General features: G+C 46.6%; 2 pseudogenes; one reads left to right on the top strand and one right to left on the bottom strand.

The window, feature by feature from the left end:
• The first annotated feature begins 1026 nt into the window (after positions 1-1026).
• LOC149356113 (uncharacterized) lies at positions 1027-3229 on the top strand (annotated as a pseudogene).
• Positions 3230-4794: 1565 nt separating this feature from the next.
• Positions 4795-15194, bottom strand: LOC149356112 (uncharacterized; annotated as a pseudogene).
• Between the last annotated feature and the right edge of the window lie 12685 nt (positions 15195-27879).

The following is a 27879-nucleotide window of genomic DNA, read 5'->3' as shown; positions in this document are numbered from 1 at the left end:
ACTGACATCGCACAGTACACGGGCCTCGAATTTCTCCTCCAAAGAAATTCAACCGCCGCGACCGGGATCGAACCCGCGTCTTTCGGGACAGCAGCCGAGCACCCTATCCACTGAGCCACCGCGGCGGCTAAGTGCAACTAGTTTGTTCGAGCTGCTAGTCGACAAAGTAAGTAATATATAGTCAAGTCAAATGCAATGCTACTGTGATTGAGAACGATGGCTTTTGTTAGAGCGTGCAATACGGGCTTTCGGCACAGTTAACAGCTCCGATATAAAACTAAAGAAAGTACTACAGGTCAGTGGTCATGTTGACATGGCATCAAACACTCTGCCTAATTACCAACAGGCTCTTACCACTGCATGTTAACAGCATTCACTGTAACTTTCATGAAACCTGGCAATATTTTAGCAGTGTTTGTTGCAACTGGATAAAATAAATTTTTTTTCGTGTTTTCATTGCATTGCTGATGTATAAGTAACTGCTTCTTATTTATTTATGGTAAGCTGATGGTACAGAGTAAATTTCAGAAGAGAGGGACAGTCAATAAAAGCGACGAAGCATACTTCATGAAAAAAAAAATTAGCTGTGGTTTGAGTAGAACTGCGGAAGCAACGGCGCGGAAATCGCAGCGGCGGCGGCATCTCAGGGGGCTCTTTGACTGTCTAAAAATTGGCTGGGGCTTAGCTAGCTTAAGCCCGGATATCAGAAGCGAAAAGCTTCGGCGATGCCATGGCTTACCTTATGGTTTCCTAGGCGTAGCTTGTTGAGCCCTATACGTCTCGCATTTATTCGCTGCTTCTCGGCCAATTTCCACGCCACCACTTCAGCATCGTCTTCCATGGCCGCCTACAAACAAACAACAAACCGCGCTTGACGCTGATTGGCTGCCCTCCAGAAACTTCCGGCAAGAGAGCTTCTGTACTTCCGGCTGTGCATTTTCAAGGCGTGTGCGACGTGCGACCAGTGTGTCGGTGTTTCCGTGTGCTGCTTTGGGCTGATTCTGAGTCTTGAATGCAATTATCGACATGTCGAGCTACTACTTCAAGGCACTCAGCAGCGAAACGAAGGATCGGTATCACCACAAGCTTGTATTTAGAGGCGCAGAGCTTCCCGACCCGCTGGACGATGGTGTGGTGCGTTTCTCGTTTTCATCCGGCTCCAAAAACCTTCCGCCAGTCACTGCCGCGGACATTTTTGTTTATCTTGTGGAATGTGTGTGCGTTTACACAAGAGAGTAGTTTAAGAACTACAAGATCACTGAAGCTTACACTGCATTTGTCAGCGGAAAAGTGAAGTGCCTTGCGTCATTCAAGTCCGGTAAGCGTGGGGAAGGCGTCGTCGTCGTAGTGGCAGCTGTAGAAGCGAGCTAAGCTTTGTCCAAAACTTATAGCCCATGGTGCGTTGTTAACGATGACGGAACCGTAGTGTAAATGTCAGCAGTGAGTGTCGGTGTACACAAACATATGTCAGTGATCGAGGGGTTTTGGCACTCAACCTTTGCTTTGATTTTTTTATGTCTTCTTTACAATGCTTTTTGGTAGTACTCAAGTTGTTGTGACTGCACTCTTGAAAATTTCAGACGAGGAGAATGCTGCACTCATTTTGCTGCACTGCTGTTCAGTGTGGAAGCAAATGTAAAATATGGACTACACAATCCATCGCCTACTGATGTTGCATGCAAGTGGGTCGAAGTATCAAGAAAGAGCACTGTAAACCCGAATATTTAATTTTTTTTCTTTTGCCATCCTGTCGTACCATGTAAGTCCTCATTGTAAACCGAATTGTCAAAACTGGATGCAGGCGACACCAGTCAGCGACATGGTATTTTTCAAGCCGAAGACAGGTCAGCCAGTACCCCAACCTGTCCCTAGAGCCCAAACTAGCGTACCAACATGGACTGGTCAACATGTGCACAGCTTCTTGCAGCAAGTCAAGGTAAAAAAAAGGTCTTACTCAAGCACATACAGGCAGCTTGCACACATTTACCTACCAGTTCTACCTTGACAACGGTACAAGCAAATAGGGCTTGTGTGTTCACTTTGCCACTCATTGTAATACAAGGAGAACGCATTTATATACGCCTGCTGTTCATTTTTTTCTGGTAGCTATTATAAATAAATGCTAAATGATGTTTGTATCTGTGTTACCTAGTTTACATTACGTGCGATGAATATGTTTAACATTTATTTTGCTCCCATGTCAACAGGCATTCGCACCAAACACTCTGCTGCTAACATCAGTAACGGACAGCGAAGACACAGATTCTTCACCTGAAGCAGCGGTCCAAGGAGAGCGGTGCAACGAGTCCCACTCGACTGAACAAGGGCCACATTATCCGCTTCATTCTGTATATAAAGGCAGGATATACAAGCAGCTACAAAAGGGCAGCTAACAGATCCATGTTGCAATTAGATTGAAAAAGCAGCACGTGGGCAGTCAAAAATCATTGATGTGGGTGTCGGAGCGAAAGGGACGAATAACGGCATCATTGATGCATCGCGCAGTATCATGCAGGAGTGGCGCAGATGGACTCGTAGCCGAGATTATGGGGTACATAAAGGCACCACATATTTTTTACCTTCGCTGGGGCTGTAAAATGGAGCCAAAAGCTAAAGAGGCATTCTTGGCTCACGAGTCAGCAGCACATCAAGACTTTCAATCCACGAGTGTGGTTTGTGTGTCATTGGGAAGCAGCCATATCTAGCTGCTTCTCCTGACGGCATTGTATCTTGTACATGCTGCCGAAAAGCTGTACTGGAGGTGAAGTGTCCTGCCTCTGTGAAAGGACAACCACTGAAGTCTGCTTTAAAGCAGTTGCCATATTTAAACGAAAGTATGCAGCTAAGGAAGGAGCATGCCTACTACAATCATATGCAGGCCCAAATGGCAGCAACGCAGCTCTCTCGAGCATACTTTGTGGTGTTTACAGGTTGTGCTCTAACTGTTGAAGTTATTTCTTTTGATGAGAGCTTCTGGTCTGTTATGAAATCAAAAGCACAAAGTTTTTTTTAACACATTTTCCCTGAGCTGCAAAACATGAGCATCCTGAAACAAATGCAACACGCCAAAACTACATGTATCTTCCGAGGTGCCAAATCTGGCCGCGTTGTGGACTGCTCACAATGCAACAACACTTTTCACCTGAAATGTGCAAAACTGAAACGCACTCCCGCGTCCTGGGTTTGCATGAAATGCCAAACCAACAACAGTCAATCTGCTAGCAACTAAGTCTAAGTGCCTATCTAGTCACAGACAGACAATCCGACGCAATCTAAAACAAAACATTTTATTGTTAAGAGTGGAAATAACTGATATTACATGTTCGGAAACTAATAATTAGCTATAAACAAACTGTGCCACATACAAACCTGCTCCTTTGCTTGGTTGCATATCTGTTCTTTGTTGTAATGCTTAACACACGGATCACTGTGTACTATCTTTCTACAGAACCTAATTTATTTTCAGCCGCCGCGGTGGCTCAGTGGCTATGGTGCTCGGCTGCTGGCCCGAAAGACGCGGGTTTGATCCCGGCTGCGGCGGCTGAATTTCTTTGGCGGAGAAATGCGAGGCCCGTGTACTGTGCGATGTCAGTGCACGTTAAAGAACCCCAGGTGGTCGAAATTTCCGGAGCCCTCCACTACGGCGTCTCTCATAGCCTTAGTCGCTCTGGGACGTTAAACCCCATAAACCAACCAACCTAATTTATTTTCTTTCGTGCTGCTTTGGTTTGAACCACACAAAGAACGACGGCTACGACGTTGGTCAGCATAGGTCATGTGAGGCAAGGAAGAACTGCGTCCCAGTAGCCATTTTTTTTTATTTCAAAATATTGCAGGCCAGCGTTGGCCCAAGCAGGAGGGGCATGAGAAAACACAAATCACAACACCACGTGAAAACATTTCATGTGACACACAGCAAAAATGGAACTTAAAAGATGAACATAGCAACGACAAAGAGAAATACATGCTTAAAATTGAATACAGGAGAGTCACTTCCTTTTTACTGAAGCAAAAATCTTTTTAGCGCCTGTTCTACGTCAGGAGAGTTAAAAATCGATTCAGGGAGTGCGTTCCAATCTGCTATTGTTTGAGGGAAGAAACTGTGCTTAAATGAGTTTGTTTTAGCGAAAAGAGGCTGTAAGGAGTGCCGTAATAGTTGTCGTTGTGGCTCTTGAGAAGGCCTGCTTTAGTGTTGTAATAAAATTTAAAGAAGCATCAGTACCAACACTGACTTTTGATGTTAGTCATTGTATGGCTGCTCAAAATGAATTAAATTATGGTTTGGTTTATGGGGTTTAATGTCCCAAAGTGACTCGGGCTGTGATAGACGCCGTAGGGAAGGGCTCCAGAAATTTCGACCACCTGGGGTTCTTTAACGTGCACTGACATCGCACAGTAGACGGGCCTCTAGAATTTCGCCTCCATAGAAATTCAACCGCCGTGGCCTGGATCGAACCCGCGTCTTTCAAGTCAGCAGCCGAGCACCATAACCACTGAGCCAATGCGGCGGTCTGAATGAAATTATGAAGTATTAATCTATTGCAGACAAATATCATCTGATCACCAACGTGTAGCAACTTCTTGTGTACCTTTAAAAAAATATAATAGGCAACCAAAAATCATCTTTTTGGAGACATTGAAAAAAAGTGCAGTACAGATCTAACCAAAGGCATCTGCTAATAAAATTTGTTTACATGGCAGTGTGGTCTCATTCCATACAAAAAATGGTATCACCTCACATTCAACTGTGCAGTGCTTATGCATGCAAAAAAGAGCCATCTTTCTAACACACGGTTATTCAAGCTGGCTCTTAACTATAGGAGTTTGGAGGTTGACGAGTACACTGCACACAATGAGGATTTTGTCAATTGTTGCTTGATCACGATCTCCAGCTCTCTTCACAAAGCTTATTGGAAGTACTGTCTGGAAGACCCTGAAGACTTTCAGCCGCTGTATGGCCCGTTCCACGTGTATTCGTACACTCGAAAGCTTTCTCGATGCAGTAACTTCCGTCCCTGGTAGCTGTGTCCTTCGCTTAGTCAGGGAAGGCATCAGAATTGCGGCACCACGTGCAGCGAACATTTCTTCACATCAGAACCCCCTGTCTACTGAAAACAAGTCTCCTTCTTCGACCTTGTTAAGAAGTCCACTTTGCAAGGTCAACTCTTTGTCAGAAACTCTACCTCCCCATGCTTTCGAAACAAAAGATTGGCTCCTGAAGGTGTGATAGCGACAAACACTTTCACTGTGTTGTGGTGCTTATAGTTCGAATAAGTCTTGTTTCTGGCATCCATGCATGTGGGCCTCTGAATAAACACCTCTCTGCAATAAATTATCCCTCTCAGGTGATCAAATAATTTATCGTTGAATGCTTTAGGCGGATGTGATTCAAGCTCACGTCGAGATGGCCAAATGGTAAATTTCTGCATGTTTGCTGCCAGCACGTCGATCCATGAGTGAAAAATGACACATACACTGTTGACAGAAATTCTAAATCGAGATGCCAGGTCTTTAGTCACAAGACCGAGCCGTAAACGCATCAGCACAAGAATGAGCTGCTATTCGGCATCAAGTGAAGCCCTGTGGGTCGGCGTCCAGACGGACAGCACCAGAAGAAGCAGTGCTTTAAACATCTCTATAGAAACAAGGCCTGTATGAAATTTTACATTCTCGTCCGACTGCATGGCTACGTCCTTTGTCATATTTGAAATGTTTGGTTGTCCGTGGCTTTCCAGTTCGGAAATTTTTTGTTTGGCTGTTCAACTTCCAGCTCTAAAGTGACTACCTGGTTTTTAAGGGATCTGTTTTCATTGACGAGATATGAAATGTCCTGCATGGAGAGTGCTGTCTCGGTATCGGTATCGCACGTTCTGTGAGCAGTGTCCTCATCCATGACAGCTTCGCTTGCACCAATGGAGAGGCCAGGATCAGCTGCTGCAGACACAGCTGCCTTTAAATCCTGCTTCTTCTGAGCACGCTCATATCTTTCCAGCTTCTGCTGCACATTACTTTGCACCCGGTATGGAAACAGCATCAGAATGTAGTCTGGACGGTTCGGATCAGACGAAGGCTTGTCTAAAAAAAAACGCAATTAGATGAAACACAGCCAAGCATAATGTGCACTCTAAACACACCAACGCGACAAGGGGTGCTGGTACAGTCTCGGTCTGCTAGTCCATAGACATCAGTCCTTGTTCTGAAAAACAAACTGTGCACAACGTAGGCTCCGCTCGAGGTTCCATTGGGCTACAGCTGATCCTTGCGGGAAGCATGTCGCAACATTCGTAGTCCTTCACAAGGTGCCCTCCTTGGCGTGGAAACGAAATCACAAAAAAAAAATAAATTCGCGCGGCGTTAGCACAAAAGTGATTTATGATACGCTTCCTTCAATTAACTGGCAAGCGCTGCATGTTTTTGCAGGTGGTCGCGTACGCGTGTAGGCGGTACCTAATCGCGCTGGTCGAAATTCCCGGAGACCGCGACTACGGCGTCTCTCATAGCCTCAGTCGCTTTCGGATGTTAGACCCCGCAAACCGAACCTAATCACGCGCTGCGGCAGAATTCATTTCGGCTGCACTGCATGCGCAGCAAAAAGTCAATCGAACGCCACATACACTTGAGGCTCACTCAGGCAGTGAACATTTTGGTATTACGTTTTATAACGGCGTCATAGGTCCAAAAAGATACTTGCCTTGAACGAAGTGCTGCGCCGAACGAACCTGCGAGCTTTTTGTAGGCTGCCATTTGTCGCGTCTAACCGCCTCGATCCACGCCTGTCTTCGTTCGTCTTCTACAGGGAACCTGTACGTTCGTATTTCGGAAAGAAGATTTGTTCCGGACCGTAGACTGCAGCCTGGCACAGAACAGCAGCTTCCACGTCGTGTGCGCTTCAAGGGAGATAATTTCTTGGCAGAAAGCATCGCGTAGCGAAGAGCAAACACAGCACGCACGGAAGCATCCAAAACAGGAAGAGACCGAGAGACCGGAAGTATTCTAGGGGAGCATCCGGTTTGAGGCGCGCTGGCGCACTCTGGCGTCACGGGGCCGTCACAACTGCCTATATACCGAGAGTCACAGCAGCTCCGGCCACAGCCGCGCATGCGCAGAAGTCGCAGCAGCAGCTTAAGGTCAACCGGCAGACCCGCGGCGGCATGCGCCTCTCCTGTGACGTCACGCGGTTGTTGCAGAGTCGCGACAGCGGCGGCGGCGGCTCCGACCACCTGCGCCTCTCCTGTGACGTCACGCAGTTCGCGCATGCGCACCTGTGGCTTTTTCTGACGACGGGGCCCACGCTAGCCTCGGTGTTGACTAGCCTAGTGAAGCTTTTCACTTCAAAAGTGCGTAGAGGCGAAAACGTTTCCCGCACCACTTTGACTGCCTCTGTGGCAGTGGTGACGTCACCACTGGATGATGTCACACATAATTAAACACTAATTACTAAGCAATGACAAATAACTAATTAATGGATAATGACTGATTAATGACTAAATACTAATTAACTGCTAATTAATCATGCTTAAGCTTCGCCTTTAGTAGTGGAACGCGACAGCGTCTTGAAGCGCTGCCAGGGAGACCACGGAACGCCACCACCCTTTCGGCGCGATGCCTTGCCCTTTGAACGCTACGCTTTTTGAGGAAAGGAAATGGCGCAGTAATTGTCATCTCGGTGGACACCTGAACCGCACCGTACAGGAAGAGAGGAAGTGGGATTGAAAGAAGAAAGATAAAGAGGGGCCGTAATGAAGAAAATTAAAATTGTATTGAGGAAAGGAAATTACGCAGTAACTGTCTCACATACCTGGGGCGACATCCGTCATCAGTTTGTAGAGGAAGGGAGGAAGTGGGAGTGAAAGCATAAAGAAAAAGAGGGGCCGTAATGAAGAAAATGAAAATTGTATTTGAAGACAGGAAATTCTCGCTCCTCGCGCATGCGCAGTTGGGGATCTCTGGGGGTCCGCGAAATCGCTCACACCTAGCTTAGTGTTGCTTCCGAAACAAAAATTTAAACAATAGAGGTGAAAGAACGGTACCGCTAACACATCCTTTAGAATCCAAACAAAATAAAACCAATTGATGGACGGAAACAATGGACGGCGAACCGAAATAGCAGATTAAATCAACTAAGAAAAAAACTCAAAACAGTAATTAGGTAATTAGAGTGTAAGGATCATTTTAAATTGAGTTTAATCATTGATGCTTGTTCACGTTGTGGGTGCGGAATTTCGTTCTTTAAAGGTTATCGAGAAGTATGATTACGCACATGTTTCTGCGGTGCAATGGCGCACTATTAGTGATTACGGAGATAAGATATGAACGGGGATGGTTATGTCCAATCTAAGCAAAGTTCGCAATAGAGCTAGAAGATACTGTGGAACCGGAATGCGGGGGCTCTTTGGGCGGATGACCCTTGCTGAACGATAGTATAGTTCGCCAAAATGAAAGCAGCCGCGCAATTGCGCACCGCTCCTTAAATCTATGTTAAAATGGCCTGTCCAGAGACCCATACACATGAAGCATATTTCATTTTTGTTCACACTTTGGGTTTTTCAGTAGCGATTTTAATGAATATGGAGCGACTGAGGAGTTTTTTGAAAGCTAACCAGGTGTTTTGTTTCCTTTACATGGTACAAGTTCTACATGTAATTGCCAGGACAGAGTGTTATATGAACGGCGAGGTACCGGTAGGATGTTGCGCTTTCAAGGGTATGACTATGATGGCATTAATTGAGAGAAGTAGTACTGAAGCAAGAACTTTCATACCCGAACATTTTTTTTAATGTTTGTTTCCATTTGCCATAAAAGCACTGAAGTAGGTTATTGAGATCGGCATGCAGAAAGTAATTATCAGAATCGAAATCATGCAGCCATCAGCACATAAGCACATTGTGATGGCAACAGCAGCCGATGACGTTTATATACCAAAAACAGATCATTCAGGAACCTTTTAATCACCTCTTTCGGTGAGAGAAATTAGTATCAGTGTTGGCGATCTGACCACGAGAGAAAAAGCCAATAAGTGCAGTTAAGAAGTAAAGACTCAGCTTTCAGAACACTTAGTTTATATAAAAAGAGCCAAGTCGTTAACGTTAACAAAAGCTTTAGATGTGGTCCATTGAAAAAGCGTAGTTCATGTATAAGTAAAACTTAGGTTTAGGCTAGTTGGTTCATGGTGAAAGTAGTAGGAAGACGACGCGTCCAATGGGGACAGAAAAAGCACACAAGCGACGGCACCAGCGTCACTTGGAACTGAGCTTATTTCTAATCAAGCCTGCGTTTTGCCACGACAACCGAGCCGTATGACAGATACATCAAAACTACAAACAACGATCTATCGCAATCTGTTGGAATCACTGCTGACGCACTACATCTGATTACGAAACACAATACCCTAAGCGAGGCATGGGTAGCAATTCATTTAGCAATGATTTTTTTAACGTGGCCATTCAAGAACAACAAAAACAAACAAGGACAAAGGACCTAACTATGCTACACCAGGAGAAGAAACGACCACTCATGACCAAAACATAAACACACCTAAGAATCAGTAATAATAAAAGGCAACCGTCCGAAGAGTGAACTACAACGACCAACAAAAACACGGAAAGAAAGCGAGAAAGTGAAGTGTGAAGAACAGCAGCTTGCGTCAGAGAGATTTTGATCATCAGATTCACTTTTCGCGCGGTTGCCTTTTTTTCGTCTTGTTAAGCTCTTTGATGCAAGCAGCTGTTCTTCAGATTTCATTTCGTCGCTTTTTTTAGCGAAAGCTACATTGTGCCACGAACTTGTGATTTGGCTTTGGCGGTGCTCCGAGGAGGCACGGAGAACGACCTTGTGCCGTTGCCTTAGCAACCGCCACAGCTGGCGGACGCCGCGCGCTCGCCGCGCCATCTGGCATGCCATCACAGCGCGCGCCTCGCCGCGGAGCCACCGCCGCCGGTTAGTGTGACGTCACACCGCTTGCCTCGTCGTTGCGCTCGCCTCCGAGGCTCGCGTCGCCAGCTGTGTCGCATGCCTGATAACATGTCGGAGGATTGAAAAGGAGAGCTCGCGTGCGCCGCATCCACAGTTGAGGCGGCAGTATGGACGGCGACAAGTCTGCTAAGCAGAAGGCGGTCTGGAATCGACATCGGAACGAGGTGAAGAGGAAACGAATCACCTAGGAAACAGATCAACAGCGCGCCGAACGACTGGCTAAACGCCGTGAAATGCCGCCGCGAGCTTTCGCTACGTATGTCCTGGCATAGCCGAGCTAAGCCACTGCCAATTTTTTTTTTTGTAGCGATAGCTACATTACGCAAGGTTTTCGCCTCTTCACCGTCACCGCACTTTGAGCCATGGCCGCACCGTGACGTCAGCAACTCGGCTCGTCGCGGTCGCCGCGCGGCCACCGCTTCTGCCTTTGGGCGCTCGCTGCGCTCGCTGTATGACCTCACACCTCGCGCTCCGCAGCTGTGATCACCGGGAGTATAGAAGGGGAGAGCTCGCGTCGCCGCAGCCTTAGTTGAGGCCGCAGTATGGATGGTGAGAAGTCGGCCAGCCTGAAGGAGGCCAGGGATCGCCGTAGTAATGAAGTGGAGACAGCGCGCTGCAGAGACTCCAGTGGAGCGCGCCGAACGTTTGGACAAACGCCGTGAAAGCGATGCCGCTAGACGGGCTCGCTTAGCCTCTAACGATGAATGTACAGCGCCGACCTCTGATGATGAATGCTGCTCGAGTTCTGCGTCTCTGAAGGCAGCCCGACTTGCAAGACGTGCTGAAACTTTGAAGAAACGTCGCGCCGAAGAGACCGAACAGGAGCGTACCGAACGACTCGACAAACGACGGAAGAGAGATATGGTTAGAAGAGCACGTTCACAAACCGTCGATGGGGTCGACCAACGGAAGACTGACTTTACGATCAGACTGAGTGAGTGCGAGTCTGCTACCCGTCTGCTATCGCTACTCGACTAGGTTTAACCAGAGCTAGCTAAACCACACCCAATTTTTTGTGCTCTTGTGGGGCATCGTAGTTCACTCTTCAGGCGGTTGCCTACTATTATTACTGATTGTTAGGGTGTTGATGCGTTCGTCATGAGTGTTCGTTTCTTCTGGTGTAGCATAGTTAGCTCCTTTGTCCTGGTTTGTTCTTGTTGTTCCTGGATGGCCACGTTAAAAAAAAGTATTGCAAAATGAATTGCTACCCATGACTCGCTTAGGGTATTGTGTTTCGTAATCAGATGTAGTCCGTCAGCAGTGATTCCAAGAGATGGCGATAGATCGTTGTTTGTAGTTCTGATGTATCTGTCATACGGCTTGGTTGTCGTGCCAGAACGCAGGCTTGATTCTAAATAAGCTAAGTTGCAAGTGACGCTGGTCCTGTCGTTTGTGTGCTTTTTCTGTCCCCATTGGTCGCGCCGTCTTCATATTACTTTCACCATGAATAATTGCAAGGCGTCAGTAAAATAAAGTAGGTAAGTGTCGAAAGAGAAAAACTATTGAAATCCAAGCTCAGTTAGAGAAAAGAAATTATTGCCTCAGAAAATTGACCAGATAAGTAAATATCACATCTTTCACTATTTTGTATGGTATTGATGCGAGTTATACATTGGTCGATAGTGAGATGGACCCTGTTTATCTCCATTGTTTATCTCCAATGGTATCACACCAGTCATCTAGTCTTCAGGTAGTACGCATATGCATTGAGGATATGCATTTCAGGATGATAGAATCATATTCCCATGTATTCCGGAAAAAAATGCTGTTAAAGCCATTGATTCCGCCAGTAGCGGTTTGTTTAAAATTGCTGATAATCGGTACGATGCCATGAGATACTAATATGACGGAATAGATTGCGTATCAATTACGAGATTTAATTTCGGGGAGATGGCTATCATTGTTAAAGAAAAAAATGACTTTACAAAATTATCATGTAGTACAGTGGCGTTGAAATGGTCGCGTTAAGGACCTCCAGTGCTTGCAAAAAATTTGTTGTTGACATTTCGTTGTTGTCCCTAGCGTTCATTTTACTCCAAAGCCGTTTTCGACTTGGCTTCGACATTTTTGGGAGGATTTAAGAAAGGCTGTGGCTAGAGTTCCGTCCAGACGGAACTACAATTTGCGCTAGAGTTCCGTCTAGACGCAACTACAACTTGCGCCAAAGTTCAGTCCAGACCATGTACAGACGGAACTGCACGTAGCGATGGGGTTCCGTCCAGACGGAACTGTATCTGACACCATACAGTTCCGTCCAGCATTATCTGCCACAAGAGTTATGTCAAGACGGAATTGAAGCTGGCGTTAGGGATTGGGAAACCAGTTTGCTTGCAGACTTTTTCATGTCCATTTAAAAAAGCGGCAATCCTGTTCCGCCTAATGTGTGACAGGTATCATCATTTTGCTGCATCATTTTATTTTCCAAGCAGTCAGTGAGAAATGGCAATAGATCGAGTTTTCGTATGGGTTTGTTGGTGCGTTCGCATGATGCTTGTTGACCGTTTGTGTACGTCTTAGTCTTTTTCGCGCTACGTCATCTTGCAGCACAAATAGCGACAGGGCTTCACATCACTTCACGAAAAGTTTCTGCACTCTGCTTCTAACAGTGTCATTTTCCCGATCCTGCATGCATGCACGGAAGTTATACATTCGAGGATGTAACTAAACGCAGTACGCGGGCAGGTATTTTGGCGCCGTATACATGCGTAGAGAGAACAGCTGGATACAGCTTGGTCAACTGGTTATTCCAGACGCAAAGGAATGCTTTATGTGGGTAGAAATCACCCATTTTGAATAGTATGGGCCGTACGGACATTAGACAGTTTTAGTTTTACGTACGTATAACCTTCACGCACGTAAACGTGATCAGTCTACGTCGCGTACGCGCGTGTCGCTTCGTACAGTTTAGCTACACGTACGGGAAACAAACTGTATATTTGCCATAGAACCTAAAAAATGCGCTATCATGTTGAGCCGCGCCATCTAGTACAGATAAAGAAAACTAATTTTGCTTAGCGGAGCTGCTTAGAGCGGAGCCAGGCCAAGCCGCAGTGCGGGCGGTAGACACTTTCCCCCTGTCTTCAGACAAATGTTGAGCGATTTTATTGCACCGAACTGTATGTTGCATGTTATCTTCAAAGGGATTGCATTCTTTCACGCCCCGCATCATATTTAAATCATCGCTTTTCGAGAAGCGAAGGCGCGCTGGTGTCCCGCTCATGTTGACGACGTCTGCGTATGGAGCCAAAACGTGCACCGTTTTGCTTTTCCCGCTGGCTGTGCCGAGGGTCTCGCGATATCCCGCTATGTTTCGAGCTTGGCGTGGTCTCGCGAGACCGTCGGCACACTCATTGCTATGACGACCACAAACGCTTCTCCGCCAGGCTTTGAAGCTGCTGAAACGGATTTCTATCTGGAAAACAAAAGCTAGTTCTCACCTAAAACGTCATGCGAGAGCAAGAATGGACCAACTGAAGGCAAATACAGCAGCTTACAGCACGATACCACGTCGAGGGATTAGCGACGAAGCTGTTATCGTTGTGAAGCGGGCGGGCAGGGCGCCGCCATCTTGCCAACGCCACGTACGCAAGCAACGTGAAGACCGCAACCCAAAGATCCGAATCTCACGTACGTCCGTGCGACCCACGCAGACACTTCACGTTCTGCGCATGCGCACTGGTGACCCGTAAGCGCTCTACGTACGTGAAGCTTCTGTGTACGTGAAACTAAAACTGTCTATTGTACGGACGGAACTCTAGCTGCAGTAAATGTTCCGTCTGGACGGAACGCTAGACACTCCGTTTAAGAAACAGATTTTTGTTGTCTTCAGTGCGCTTGAATATGCTGAAGCGGCTTCCTTATATGTTTTCCAGTGGGCAGGTTTCGATGAATCCTTAGCACTTCAAAAAATGTTATTTCCCTTCGAAAGTCGGTTTAAATATCTCTTATACCATACACTTTATTCGGGTAGACGCGCCGAAGAAATATACGTCCAGTAATCAATTCGGACACCATATTAGAAAGCCGAAAACGTGTTTAGCAAGGGCGCAGAGGCATTTTATCGGGCGGCCTACATGGTGTTGTGTGGTGGGGACAACGTCATGGACAATGAATGATCAGAGCGAAGTGGCGCTGAAACGAGTTCTTTATTAGGCTCACTTGGGCCCAGAGATAACTGCCCAACTCGGCAGGCGGCGATAGTAGCAAAAGTTCTCGGCGGTCATCGAAGAACCGAATGCTGCTGCTCTCGGCCGCACTCAATTTAAAGCTGACAAAGAGGCTTCGAGATAAGGCGCCAAAAGCAACTACCACAATCGCGAATAATGCATTAGCAGTCATGCGTACCTGCGATCATTCGAGATTAGCGAAGTTTCATCTTGTGTCGCAAGCACACTGATAAAGCGCATGCTGGCTGTTTTGAGCATTAACTAATAAACCCTATGAAGTGTTCCGCACTAGCCTCGCTTAAAGAAGCATCGGTCCGATGCTTTAGAACCGAAAAAAAAAGGTAGTATGAAGCTCTAGTAACGCGCAAATTATGCGTCTTTCAAGGCCGCTGTAAGATCGTTTTTCAACCGGATCCGCAAGCGTGCAGCCCTCATGTTTTCTATCCGCATGCAAGCCTGGGGCGGAAAAGTTGTTGTACGATCAGACTCCTGCTTATGACATAACTCACACTGACGGAAGTCCTCAGTTCATCATATAAGCCGATGATAGTAGTGTGCTTGTGTCTGGTAATGAAGCGAATGTCCTTGTTGTAAGCTGCAATAATGTTGCATAAGAACTGTTTTTATGGCTGAAATGGTTTATGGGGTTTAATGTCCCAAAGCGACTCAGGCTATGAGGGACGCCGTAGAGAAAGGCTCCAGAGATTTCAACCACCTGGGGTTCTTTAACGTGCACTGACAACGCACAGTACACCGGCATCTAGAATTTCGCCTTCATCGAAATTCGGCCGCCGCGGCCGGGATCGGTCCCGCGTCTTTCGGGTCAGCAGCCGAGCACCATAACCACTGAGCCACCGTGGCGGCTAAATGTTTTTATGGTCTCAGCCAAGTCACACAAAAAAAAACACTGAGAAAAGGAAACATCACTTGTTCCCAGCCAGAAAAATGAAAGTAAGGAAAACTGCCTAATGGACTGTGGCAAAATGACTTACCTTGTGGACACCCATAAAATTCTTCGAGTGTATTTTTCTTGTCATGGTGAGTTGGGACAATCATGTTAGCTACATTGCAAAGAAATTTTCTTCAGGGACTGGAGCTGTGTCTTGGTGTCGTACTGTTCTGCCCCAAAAGGTCAAATTTCAATTATAATACCTTGTATTTGCCTTCTACATAAGTTACTGTGCTTTACTCTGGGTAACTACTACAGGAATATAGTAGATAAAATAATGGTCCTTGAAAATCGATACCTCCGTAATGTAGCCAGTATTCATCGTCAGCCTACGGCTCGAAATCTTTTTACACAATATTATATTACAAGCTTTGGACATCAGCATCAACAGGGCTTGTTGCACCCTTTTATTCTGCACCCTTCGTTCTGTGGCGTTGTTACAACCCACTCAAGGCTACTCCTTTCTTTAATTCAGACTTGAGAGCCCTAATTTGTTCCTTAATTTCGACTCGGTACAAATTTCAACCTCCAAAACATAATGTACGAGTTCTACTAAAAAACTCAGATAGCATTTTTCTTCCTGAAGCAGTTATGTAAGTAGTCTTCTTGCAATTAAACTTAAAGGTATTGATTGTTCCGATAAATGTATTGGTGGGTCTGTCTTTCTGGTGTCTTTTACCTGCAATTGTTGTAATTCTTTTTGTAGCTCTAATCTGGAATAAACGTCTCCTGCTTAATCGTGAACGCTAGAGGGCCCGGTCAAATTGCTGGCTGGAACTTGTAGCCTTGGCTAACTTTCAGTATTCTGGAAAATAAATAACTAAATTGAATTGCGCAACAATCGCCAAATCGCTACTGCGTCCGGAGGTGTTGTTAATTCTTTCCCGTCGTCTCCGTTCTTAGCGTAGTTTTCCCAAACTCCTAAGGGCTCATTTGCGATTTGCTGTTTAAAAGTGGTGTCAGGTAAAGGCAATTTTTATTATATAAGAAATTTATAAGACTATTTGATCCTTATCTGCAGTGGGCTGCCAGGGATGCCCGAGGGCTAGCATTTCCAGTTTTCATAACAGAGTGCCTCTTTCTTTACAGTGCGACTAAATTACACATGCAGTTCTGTGTCCTCCTGAATGTAGTCACGTTTGAATAGAAGTGATTTTTTTTTACATCGATGACAGTGAAACGCATAGAAAAGCCCAAACGTGTGCTGCACAAAATGTTAATCGAAGAGTTGCTTTTTTGCTTACATCACTAACACGTGCTATTTTCATTCAGAAGGGCCTAGACAGGGCACCACTGGTCATCCTGTGCGTCTCTACTGTGTCTGCGACTTTCTGCTGGTTTTATTCTGCCAGATATGTACCAACTCGCCCAGATGTCCGCGCTAGGCAGATCTTCAAGCAATTTATGTTAAAGACAAAAAGTCGTTTTAAAGTAAGCTGTGCCTAAAGAGTAGTTTGGCAGTTTGAAATCCACAGTGGCAATGAAATAACAAGCTACATTTAGTTGGAAATGTTGCTGAGGAATAAGAAATGCCACATTTCGAAATGTTATATAGTATACCATGTGGTGCGGGCAATGTCTGCTGCTGTATAGTATATCATGTGGTGCGGACTTTTGCCTGTTTTTGGGAACCAGATTCAGCGTTACATTAGGTTGTCTTTTATGTTGACCAAAAGAAATGACTGCACAGCTGTACGAGAGGTCATACGCATGTATACCCCACACGCAATTAAATGCCTTATTTTTTATTTCATTGTATTCTGCGACATCATAGCTTTCATCATGGAAATATATTTGTACAAATCCTGCTTGAGGTAACCGCTGAACACGGTAATGCATCCTCGTTTAGCTGACTGATCGAAGTATTCCAGCCTCAGCCAGGAGCCGTCATCATAAAAGCCTGCAAACTGGTTCTTTTGTAGCGAGAGCTATATTGGCCGTATTCTCCTCGTTTCGCTGTGGCCGATGGCCACACCGCGAGCTGGGCCGCTGCCTAGCAACCGCCGCAGCTAGCGCCGCTCACCGTGCCATCTTGCATGACGTCAGAGGAGGAGCCGGTGAAACCGCGTTGCAACAACAGAGGAGGAGCCGGCGTTGCGTCATATATATAGAAGGGGCGGCCCGTTGGGATTCGTCGGTAGATACGGAAAGTGAATCGGAGAGTCAGAAAGAAGCCAGGCTTCGTCGTCGGAACAAAACCAAGAGGAGGCAGCGAGCCGAGGATACGGAGGAAGAACGAACCGCACGCCTCGAGAAGCGTCGTAATACGAAGCGGCCAGGCGAGTGGATTCACTCGGGGATGGTTCGTCGTCTAGTTCGGCATCTCGTGCCAGGGCCGCGGATGAACGAATGAATGAAATCAGGTGGAGGCAACGAGCTGCGGAGACAGAAGAAGAAAGGTCTGGATGGCTAGCCTTTAATGTAACCACAACTTAACAATAGGTAACAACAAAACATAAACACTGAGACGTAGCAAGCTAAGCGATAAAGATGTAACCGCAGAGATAACCAAGCTACACAATAAGATTAACCGTACCTCTAGCTACGCACATCCAGGCATAACTGAGTTAAGCCACAGCCAATTTTTTTTAATTTCCACTATCTGTAAGCCAGTGTACCGACTCCCACATTTTACGTTTATATTAATGAGGGCACAATAGTAAGCAATCACTTTGTTTCGGATTCCGAGTGGCGATTTTAGGATGCTTTGGAGTTGAACAGAGAGCATGGCACCTTGTATCCGCATGTGTCACCATTGATTAACCCTCAGCTCAAGCCTCCAGGCTTGTTTACAATGTCGCATTGTGGCTTGTACAATTTTCGTTGCAATGTCAGCTCAGGAATGATTGCTTAAGTATAAATGATGGCCTGCAGGCAATTTAATCGTGCTCTTCAGCCCAGTGATATATGGCTTGTCTCCTTTCTAGCCACACTGCGGCATTTCTATTCTGACTATTCTAATGACCAGAAAAATATGAGAAAAAGAAATCAGCATTGCAGCGCTGTCATTCTTCTGCAAAATGCGGAACCACTGCAGGTACAACTTATCTTACATATTCGAAATTATTGGTAGTGTCATAACCTTGCCACGTGTATTTCGATTTGTATTCGATAGCAATGGGCTAAAATATGGCTAATTTTTATTGCATGCATCTTATGTCATTGAATAGGTAATTATGCATTTTGCAACAACGGGGAGAAAGCGACGAGGATTGTTTATATTAATTATGTGCAAAACTAAATGCAAAGGCTGAAAAAGTTCAATTAAATAGATATAAAAACACAGCAGTGTGCTAGTTAGAATAACTCATGATTTAGCTTGTGCTAATTAATTTAAAGTGCTTTATCTTAGTTATTTACGAGATCAATGTGAATTTCCTGGTTGCACTTACTGGGGATTGCTTCGAATATGTGGTGCTAACTTCTAGTCAGTGTCCTTGGTCTCGAGATTTCGCGATAAGAATCGCGTCCTCGTTGTGGAATCGTTGTCCACGTCTGGGAATAGCTCAACTTTTGATGGGGCCACTCCTGAGTTACTGGGGACTGAAATTTTTTTAGAATCTTGTGAGAACGGTTGCATATGGACGGTACTAGCGATCGAACGAGAAGTTGTGCGCGATCGCACTGTGATGCGTTTTTTCACTTTCTCGAATAAAAGCAGTGGAACTGTTTAGAGAGCCGATATTTTCTGATGCATGCTTTTTCTTGACAGCGTGCATTGGACCATGGTATACATGAGTCCCGCCTTGGAATTGACCTACGGCAGCTTTAATTTCTTGTGTCGTTTCGGTTTCAAAAGCCGAACAGCGGCTGTAACGTTCAAGGCGCGCTCAGGTCACGTGAGGCATTAAAGAAACTGAGAAGTAATGGCTGCTGCTGCATTTTTTTACGTTTCAAATCTTCAGCAGGCTTGCATAAGAGACGATGTGAGCTGTAAGGAAGAAAGTAGCAACCATACTAGAGTTTTCGAATGCGACAATGACCCGAAAACGCCTTCCACGCCACAGGCCTCGTTTGGCTGTTCAAACCGAAACTGAAATAACACGACGGAAAAATATGCCCTTATATATCATTTTTCGCTTGTTGGCGCAACCCACGTCTCTTTTTGTGCTTTGTAACGGGCTATGCATCATTCTAAGGAGACAAAACAAATTTTCATGTCTACCCTCCTTTAAGAGTCGCCTGCAGTGTTGCAAATTTTTTGCCGATTTTTTTTCGTGGCTTTATCTTCGCCAAAAAGTATTACAACCGTTGATCCAACGGATTTTTCGAATGCGCCAAAATCAATGCAGTGCGTTTCTAGCGCAGTATACCTGCATGTTTGGCTACGACACATGCCTGGGGCGCCGGAAGTCATTAGACAACCGGCACTGCCGAGCAGGCCAACCGTGCGGCTCGGTCCCAAGCAGGAGAGTGATCGTACAGCAGCTCTTCCGCCCCATTCCCGCATGTACACGTGCGCAGTGTCGCAAGGACGGATGTTCCTCAAAAACGATCGTACGGCGGCCTTAAAGAGCGCGCATACACGCTCGCCGAAAGGTGCTTCAGCATGCGCAAACCAAATCGTTGCTCCCAAGGAAACAGTGGTGCTCATTCAGTGCCTCGCTTTCAGCTCCTCAGAACAGCATTCCATGGAACTGTTAATGGTAGCTATCGGCGGATGGCCGGACAGCCTTCCCTCCTGAATGGGACTGCAGATAAGGGATCCGTGTAATAGACAGGGCACATATTGATCCGGGGCAGAAAGAAGCCAAGATACAGGCACGCCGCATTTATGCCGCGCGACACCCCGCCGCGCTCTCGCGTGATGCGAAAGAGGGCGCGCATTCCACGCCGGCTGGCCGCGTGCCCAATCGAGACCTCCAAACAGCGCCCTCGGATGTGACGAGGCTGGGCTGCTGCATTTCGCCGACTGCGCATCGATGATACGGCGGCAGACACATGTCGGGGGTTACGTGGACCGCTCCGACAAGCCGGCCGCTTCTCGGGCCCCACGTTGGGCACCCGATAGCGGCGGCTATCCGGGCGCATGCCGGGCCATAAATCTACGAACTGCCCACGGCGTGGCTGCAGCGGCCTGACATAGGCCCGTCATGTGTCGATCGCCGAGTTTCGGCCGGTCGCGATAAGCGTGCGCGGCGCTAAGTGTGCTGCGGTCCATGCCAATGAAGAACTAATTCCTGCCGATTCCTGCCGGGGAAGCCGGCGGCGGCCACTTTGCGGCGACCGCCCAGTCCGGCTTGTCTCGCAGTGTTCTTGTGAAGGAGCCGCCCCATAAGCGTCGGTCACGTCGTCAATCCCCCCGCAAGAGAGACCGCCGCGCTATCGCATTTGACGCTTTCTCGTGTGGTGGCCTGCCGTCCGCGCACAGTCGCGGCCTCCACTGCTGCGGCCCACGCGCGCATGCGCACATCGGCGAGTGCCGAGCTTCCTCGGGCAACAAAACAGAAAGATGGGCGAAGGGTGTAACCTTGACTCCCGCGGTGACGGCCAACGCGTTAACAGGAAATTCACTGAGTCGCAAGGTTGAGTCGAATAGGATGTTATGAGACACAAAATAGTGACAATGTGTTGCATTAGCGCTATCAACATATGTGAAATTAAGGAGTGGCGATAGTTTACCACGGTTCGTACTGTGGTGGAGTGTGGGCCAACTTCGTATGCTCCTATTGGGTAGGTGATAGTTTTCGGTTCACTTCTGAAGAAACAGGTTTAACCGGCTAAATCGCCGCGCACGCTTCCGTTGCGGGTAGTGCGGCACGGAATTTCCGCCTTCAGCGATAGAGACGAAACACTTCATTTCACATCAGACTGAACATTAAAGACCTCCTATACAGAAACCGTGCCGCTTCAGAGCTTAAAGTAATACGCAGTGATACGCTGAAAGTAATCGGCGGAGTAATACGTAGTAATACGCGGAGTGTTCTTTGAAAATGTGCGGGTTCCTGGTTGGACTAATATCAGCCATTACATTTTTGTCCGCTACACGATATGTGGAAAGCTTAAGTGCGGTCGAACAAAGAATGCTTCGGTGGTCAGCCGACCTTAGTGCAACATCATACGATACCACGCCTCTGCGCGATGCAGCCGATGGCACTGACGTTTAAAACAGTTGCTCTAATGGCAGCACGTTTGGCCGCGACGATCAGAGTCGCGACGACAGTGAGGTGTCCTCCGACGCCGACAACGCAGCGTGCGGCCGCCAACGACTGGGCAACGTGAACTGGCGAGTGGTATGAGCCTTACTACGCCGTTAGCTTGCATCGATGACATCCGTTTTCTGTGAAGATGTCAGTGCGATGGCTACGCCGCCATGCCTACCATCGTAGAATGCGTTTGCTGCCGGGAATACCCAGCCACCGAGCAGAAGCAGTCGGGTCTGGGCTGCGTAACAGGGCATCCAGTCTTTGAGACCCTTCGCCTCAACTCAGGTGTGCTAGGGTTCGCTTATTTCAACATGCGGTACTACCGGCTGCCTGGCATGAGCGACTCCGCTGAGTCAGTGTAACAGCAAGCTTCACCGATCGCGTGACCTCATTTAGAAATGACGCTGCCGGTGCAAGCTTTTGCCACTGAGCTTATCGCTCACAGTATTATTCAGAGTGCATACGCATTCGGTGCTGCAGTACTCAGAAGTCTGGGAAGCAGATGATCGCTTTTTTCTTGATGTTCACTGAGAGCGTTTCTGCGTGACTGTTCTTCGCCATGATACGAAGTAAACGGACGAAAACCGGAGAAAGTGAGTGCCACTATGCCGAAGGTATTCCGCGAAAAGCTAAAAAAAAAAGACAAAAGAGTGGCATCACGACAGGTGGCTGCTTGAGCGACGCGCAGCTGACTAGCCACAGCGTGAATTGCAGCAAAGTATGTCACATCCAGTCCTGCTGATGTGGCAGCGCTAGCAGCACGGCGTTTGAGAACAAGGCTAGATCCAGTTGTGGATGCTTTATCCAGAGGTGCCACTTTGCAGTCAAACCTTTGCTGTACTCTGACCATAGTGAACCACGCTTGTGTGCTGCAATTATGCAATGAAAGAAAAGCCTGCATGGTCACGGAGCTCTTCGGGGGACGGGGATAATATCTGACTTATCAGAAGTTTTTTTCACAGGACCAAACACTGTTTACATTTTGCTGGCCGGCGAATCCAAGGTTGACGGGCTCATATCCTGGCTAAGGCGCCCGCAGTTGATGCGGGCTTCTCAAGGTATAGGTGATGGACGATAAAAATGTAGACTTACAAATAAGCAACTTGGTTTCCACTGAAGTAATAGACATAAATGCGCCGTAGAGCTTAGTGTGCAATGCAAACGACCTCAATCGACTTTCTGCGTTCGAAAATTAAAACAAAATTGTAAAAGCCTACCTTTCGAAGATTCGTTCGTTTGAAGTGCTGTATCGCAGTTCAAAGAAAAAATCTTCCCCTGTCTTTCGGAGGCCTCCTTTCCCTGGAGTTGCATCGCTGGTTGGAGGATGCATGAAAATTTCGGAGGGAAGACTATTCACCCATGCCGCTCTCCAGTGTCGCCCCTACCTAGAAGGCACTCATAAATGTTTCCAGTGAACTAAGTTGACATGAATGATGTTGCTATGCATTACCATGTCAGTGTCCTGGAAGCTTTCAATGGTGATTTTTTTTCTGTTATGTGCCTGGCTAGCCTAATTTATTCGGGTTGTCTATCTCTCCACCAGTCTGCATTCTCCAGGATGTTCCAGGTCTGCACTGGTGACGTTAGGACTGTAACCCCAACCGCAAGGTAGTCGAGCACTTTTTCAGCTGCTACAGCTCTGAAGGCCATGTGCTTTTAGTCAACAGTTTCGAGACTGATTTTCTAATGGGCGGTATGTGGTTGCCCAGTGGCCGCTCAATATTTGCGTGTTTTACTGGGGTGAAACTATAAAAATGCACAGTGCAAGTGGTGTATTGTGTGTGAAAGTGCAATCAGGAAGGTGATACAATCGTTCAGAACTACAGTTCCTCTAGGGAATAACTGATGCATACCCCCAATTTGCTTCAGTTCCTGGGAAACTAGCTCACGCCTGCTACCTTGTTGCCAGAAACACTTAGGTCGCTTCCTGCATTGCTTATTGCGTGTATGCTCTTAGGACGAAGGAACTGCCTTTGGTGGTAATTAATTTTTTCAGCTGAAGTGGCAACCTCGTCTCCTGCCTTTGCATTTAAGTTTCAAGTTTCAAGTTTATTTAATACGCACATAGTAATACAAATACAATAAAATCAGTACAGAAGGAGGTCCCTAGTACACGACTGTCGGGGGACCTCCTAGAACAAATAAAGTGGGGTAAAATTGCAAAGAATGGAAGGCAGTGTATCAATTAGCATAAATAAACAATCTACAAAAAAATTTACAATGTTATGTGTGAAAAACGGATTATGACCATCTGCACCACGTCACTGAAACAAGGCTCAAGTGCATGTTGCGAGGCCATTGTGCAGCTGGAGTACCCCTCAAGCTGGCCAATCTAGCCCGAGCAATGTTCACATGTCTACCTCAGTCAAGAGTCAATGAAAACCAAGTATGAAATAAAAATTGTACAGTGCACATCAGAAAAGCAGTTCATAGGGCATGTAGCTGAGCAATATATGGAACAAAGCTACTGATGCAACCTGAGGACTGGGTATAAGTCGCTGACAAGACATTCCGTTCATTCTTAAACGTTGCTCACTTGCGCTACAGACAAACACACATTCTCTGCAAGACTGCAGCCGCCTGCTGCGCTGGAAAATTAGATCAGGACGAATTTAGTTGACAAAGCCCATTACTGTGCACGAGACAGACGCATTTTCCTTTTAAGCACCGTATTGCCAGCTATTTTCAGAACAAAATCAAGCGTCGTTCGCACTTGGAGTAGCACTCATCGGCGGAGTGCCTGAAAATATGGTAGACAACACTGATTGCTAATCCAATACATGTCCGAGTGCCGGTATATGTCTGGTTTCTGTCTTGTTTAAATTCGAAATCGTTTTTCCAAATTCCGGCAACTGGCGAGCAAATTCTAAAGTGTTCTTCTGGCATCTAGTTATATGAATTTCCTCCGTTGCAGTAAAGAAATATTAAAAGTAATAACTCGAATTAAAAGTGCATGCGAACCAGTAACCGCAGTGCTAAATCTTGGTTCATATCCAGGTCGATCCTTGTTTTTCTTGTTTTTTTTTTCAGACGTGTGGGCTATCAGACAAGCTGGGTCCAGTTGAGGCGTCTGAAAAAGGGGGCTGATTATTGGGCCACAAACTAGGCGCGCATGTGCTTTCTCAAGTCAGCATTGTTGAATGTAGTTGCGGGAATTAATATTGTGTTCGGCTCAAGTAAATATGCTTATGAAGCTATTTCGTGGCTGAAGATGACAAATTAAGAGGAAACGTTAAGGATAAGCATCATGGAAAAAAATAGCGCACTCAGGACAACGGACAAGGAAGTCCAAACACCACAAGCGCTTACTCGCAACTGGGCGTTTTTTGAATAAACGCCCAGTTATTATTATTATTATTCCCTTTTCTTGTTTTTTGAATACACGCCCAGTTGCGACTACGCGCTTTTGGTGTTTGGTCTTCCTTGTCCGTTGTCCTGAGTGCGCTATTTTTTCCACGATACTTTCTATACCAACTAGCTCAAATGTCGACTCTACTTCGGGTCAGCACAGCGTTACCACTCCCTCGTGGGAAAAGACGCCAGTCCTGCGTTTGCTGACATCTTTCTGTGTACCGCTTGCTACATTTGGGCAATGTTGTCATTCTGTCAGGTCCTACCGGTTCACCGCATACCGCCAGTGCGTACTGTGGATATGGTGGCGGTTCGGAAAAGAATAATAGACGTCCACTGACCTCGTGCATTCTGAAAGCACTTAGAGGCAGATTTCCAGAAGACACACATGTTGGATTTAATTTCCCCAATATCTGAGTGAAAATAAAATGCGTCCTTTTATTTGACTGCTTGTTAATAGTGCAGTTTAGAAAGTAGCAAGCAGTACTGACAATGTAAAATGCAGGTCACCCAAGATTTGTAAACAGTGAAGCACTGCAACAACTCGTGCTTCGTTATTTCCAGCGCATCAGAGCTTTCTTACATTTCATGCAGACCGCTTTTTACTTGAACGACTGCGCTTATCTTAGTCAATGTTCATGTAGCCTTGGCTTATTTATAATTCAACTATTCTACGTGAGTTGTTTAAATTGGTCATGGAACAGAGGCAGATGCATAAAAACTGAACAAGATATTGATATTTTAGCCTCCCCGCTGAGGCATGCAAGAACATGTTCATATGTTTATGAAAAGGAAGTTACGAGTAGAGCCTATCTAACAGCTTACTCAAGGTGTGACCCTTCCCAGTGCATCACAAATTTTCATTCTACCGTTTATCCAACTGTCATAAGCCGCTGGAGCAGAGGTAATGTTTTCGCTTTGGAATATCTCAAAAGCAGTATGTTGTTAGGGGGCTTCATCACCTCTTCGCAACGAAAAGTACACGTCTCTTTTTATCTGAGCCAGATCGGGAATTATACAATTGTGTTTAAGGTAACTAAGCATGTCAGTTGCAAGAGTTTATTGATTCGATTAGAAGTATCCGCTGAAACCTTTCGGTAGTTGTTCGTAGGCAGTCTTGATGCTGCCTAAATCTGCATTCTTGTTGCTCTGCGGGTGCAAGCACCACTCATATCATACATGCTTCAAGTGCTCCTCTGCCAGTCCTGGGAAATGTAACTGCAGGCACAATGGATCGATTTCTCCTATCAGCAGGGTCTCGCAAATTACTTCACAAATAGCAGAGTAACAAGACCCGATTGTGATAAGGGGTATTCCTATCAGTCAACTGGGTTACGCGTTCAAGCAGGCAAGTTCTGCTGTGAGAAAAAATCTTCGTGGTCTGTCCAACCCAGTCTTTCGTCTGCATAAGACGCTGGTTTGTGAGGTAACCGTTGAACAAAGGATACGTTTGTCTGAGAACCTCCATGGCATCTGCAGCCGGGTGGACATGCAAGAGGCTGGGAAAAATTTGTGCCGAACAGACACTCATATCGGCCCCTGATGCATCAGAAAGGGATCCCATAACTTGGTAGCCCTCGCCTTGGTTCGCTCAAGACAAGATGAACCTGAGGTCAACGTTACTGGGGTCCCTGGCTGAAGCGGGGCCTCCTCTCTGCCACGAGCCAGCTTCTTTTCAGAAGGAGCCGCCGCGATGTCTCAGTGGTTATGGCGCTCGAATGCCGACCCGAAAGACGCGGGTTCGATCTCGGCCGCGGCGGTCGCATTTCGATGGAGGCGAAATTCAAGAGGCCCGTGTACTGTGCGATGTCAGTGCACGTTAAAGAACCCCAGGTGGTCGAAATTTCCGGAGCCCTCCACTACGGCGTCCCTCAGAGCCTGATTCTCTTTGGAACTAAAATAAATAAAATAAAATCTTTTTAGAAGACCTACGTCATTGGTGCTGAGAAAGTGATTGAGCTGGCGTCTCATGCACCAGAGAGGGATTGCCGTTGCTCGCTGCTGCTCGGAACTTCATATACAAGCTTTCCGACATACTCTGGAAATAAAGAATCCACACGATATATTTCCAAAATGCTCCAAACGAGTTATTTATAACGGATGAAGCATCATACTTACTCTAAGTCGGATGTGTTTTGATGGGACAGACTGTATGATGACCTTTGGGCGGCTTGGTGGTGTTCGCTCTTGCGTGCACTGCCTTCCTGCGCCGTAGCCTAGCAGTGTTCGGCATTTCTTTCTTAAAGGTGCACTGAAGAGGAATCTGAACTCGCCTTTTTGCCGCGGGAACTCGATCTACACGTTCCGAGCATTCTTAGAAACTTCGACTTATTGCCCTGTGTGGCCGATTTCTCTAATTAAATTGAATTAACGTCCGGCTCCCGCCTTTATTTTTGGATTCTCCCTCGTACGGTGGGCGGAGTCGACCAACGCGTGGAGTGCCTTTCAGCCAGTTCCGTGGAGGCTTTGCTTTCGCTTTATGTTGTTTTTTTCGGTTTCCGTGAATAAATAGTTTCATTCGCTGATAATATAGCCGCAAAATAAGCCCGCAGAAATAAAAATACGCGCGGACTATTTGCTTATTTGCTTCTGCGGATTACTACGTATTACTCCGCCGATGGCAGAGCGGCAATCCGCCACGGGACTGGGTGAAAGGCACTCAGCGCGTTGGTCGACTCCGCCCACCGTACGAGGGGGAATTAAAAAAAAAGGCGGGAGCCGGACATTAATTCGATTTAATTAGGGATATCGGCCACACAGGTCAATAAATCGATGTTTCTAAGAATGCTCAGAACGTGTAGATTGAGCTCCCGCGGCAAAAAGACGAGTTCAGATTCCTCTTCAGTGCACCTTTAAATGTTGGATGGTAATTCGTCCCCTCAAAGCTAGGGGTAATTCATAAGGTGACTGTTCCAACTAATGATCTGGAGGATGGGGTGAGGTTACGCGTTGACTTTTTAAATCAACACCCCCACTGGGGAAAATGCCGTAGACTTTGGGGAAATGTCAATCAGAGCGCTGTGCAGCGCCTCCGGGGCCACTGTTTGGCTGTGGGCTGACATCTGAACAAGGTGTTTGGGGAGAAGCTTGTCCCCGGTGATCTTCCTAATGTACTTGTATGTACTGATGTACTCGTATGATGTACTGATGCACTCTTATGGGAGTCTGAAGACAAGGTATGCTTCAGAAAAAGTTATTTTGACAGGGGAAACATAAACCTACTGCGGTCCATCCAAAATATCGCGCTCTCAAGCGTGCCGTCGTGGAGACACCTTGGCTACCCGACCCCATGTCC

The sequence above is a fragment of the Amblyomma mixtum genome, chromosome 3, assembly GCF_055824585.1.
Source record: "Amblyomma mixtum isolate Tamu chromosome 3, ASM5582458v1, whole genome shotgun sequence".
In the NCBI taxonomy this organism is placed as follows: domain Eukaryota; kingdom Metazoa; phylum Arthropoda; class Arachnida; order Ixodida; family Ixodidae; genus Amblyomma; species Amblyomma mixtum.
This window is presented reverse-complemented; position numbering and strand designations above follow the sequence as displayed.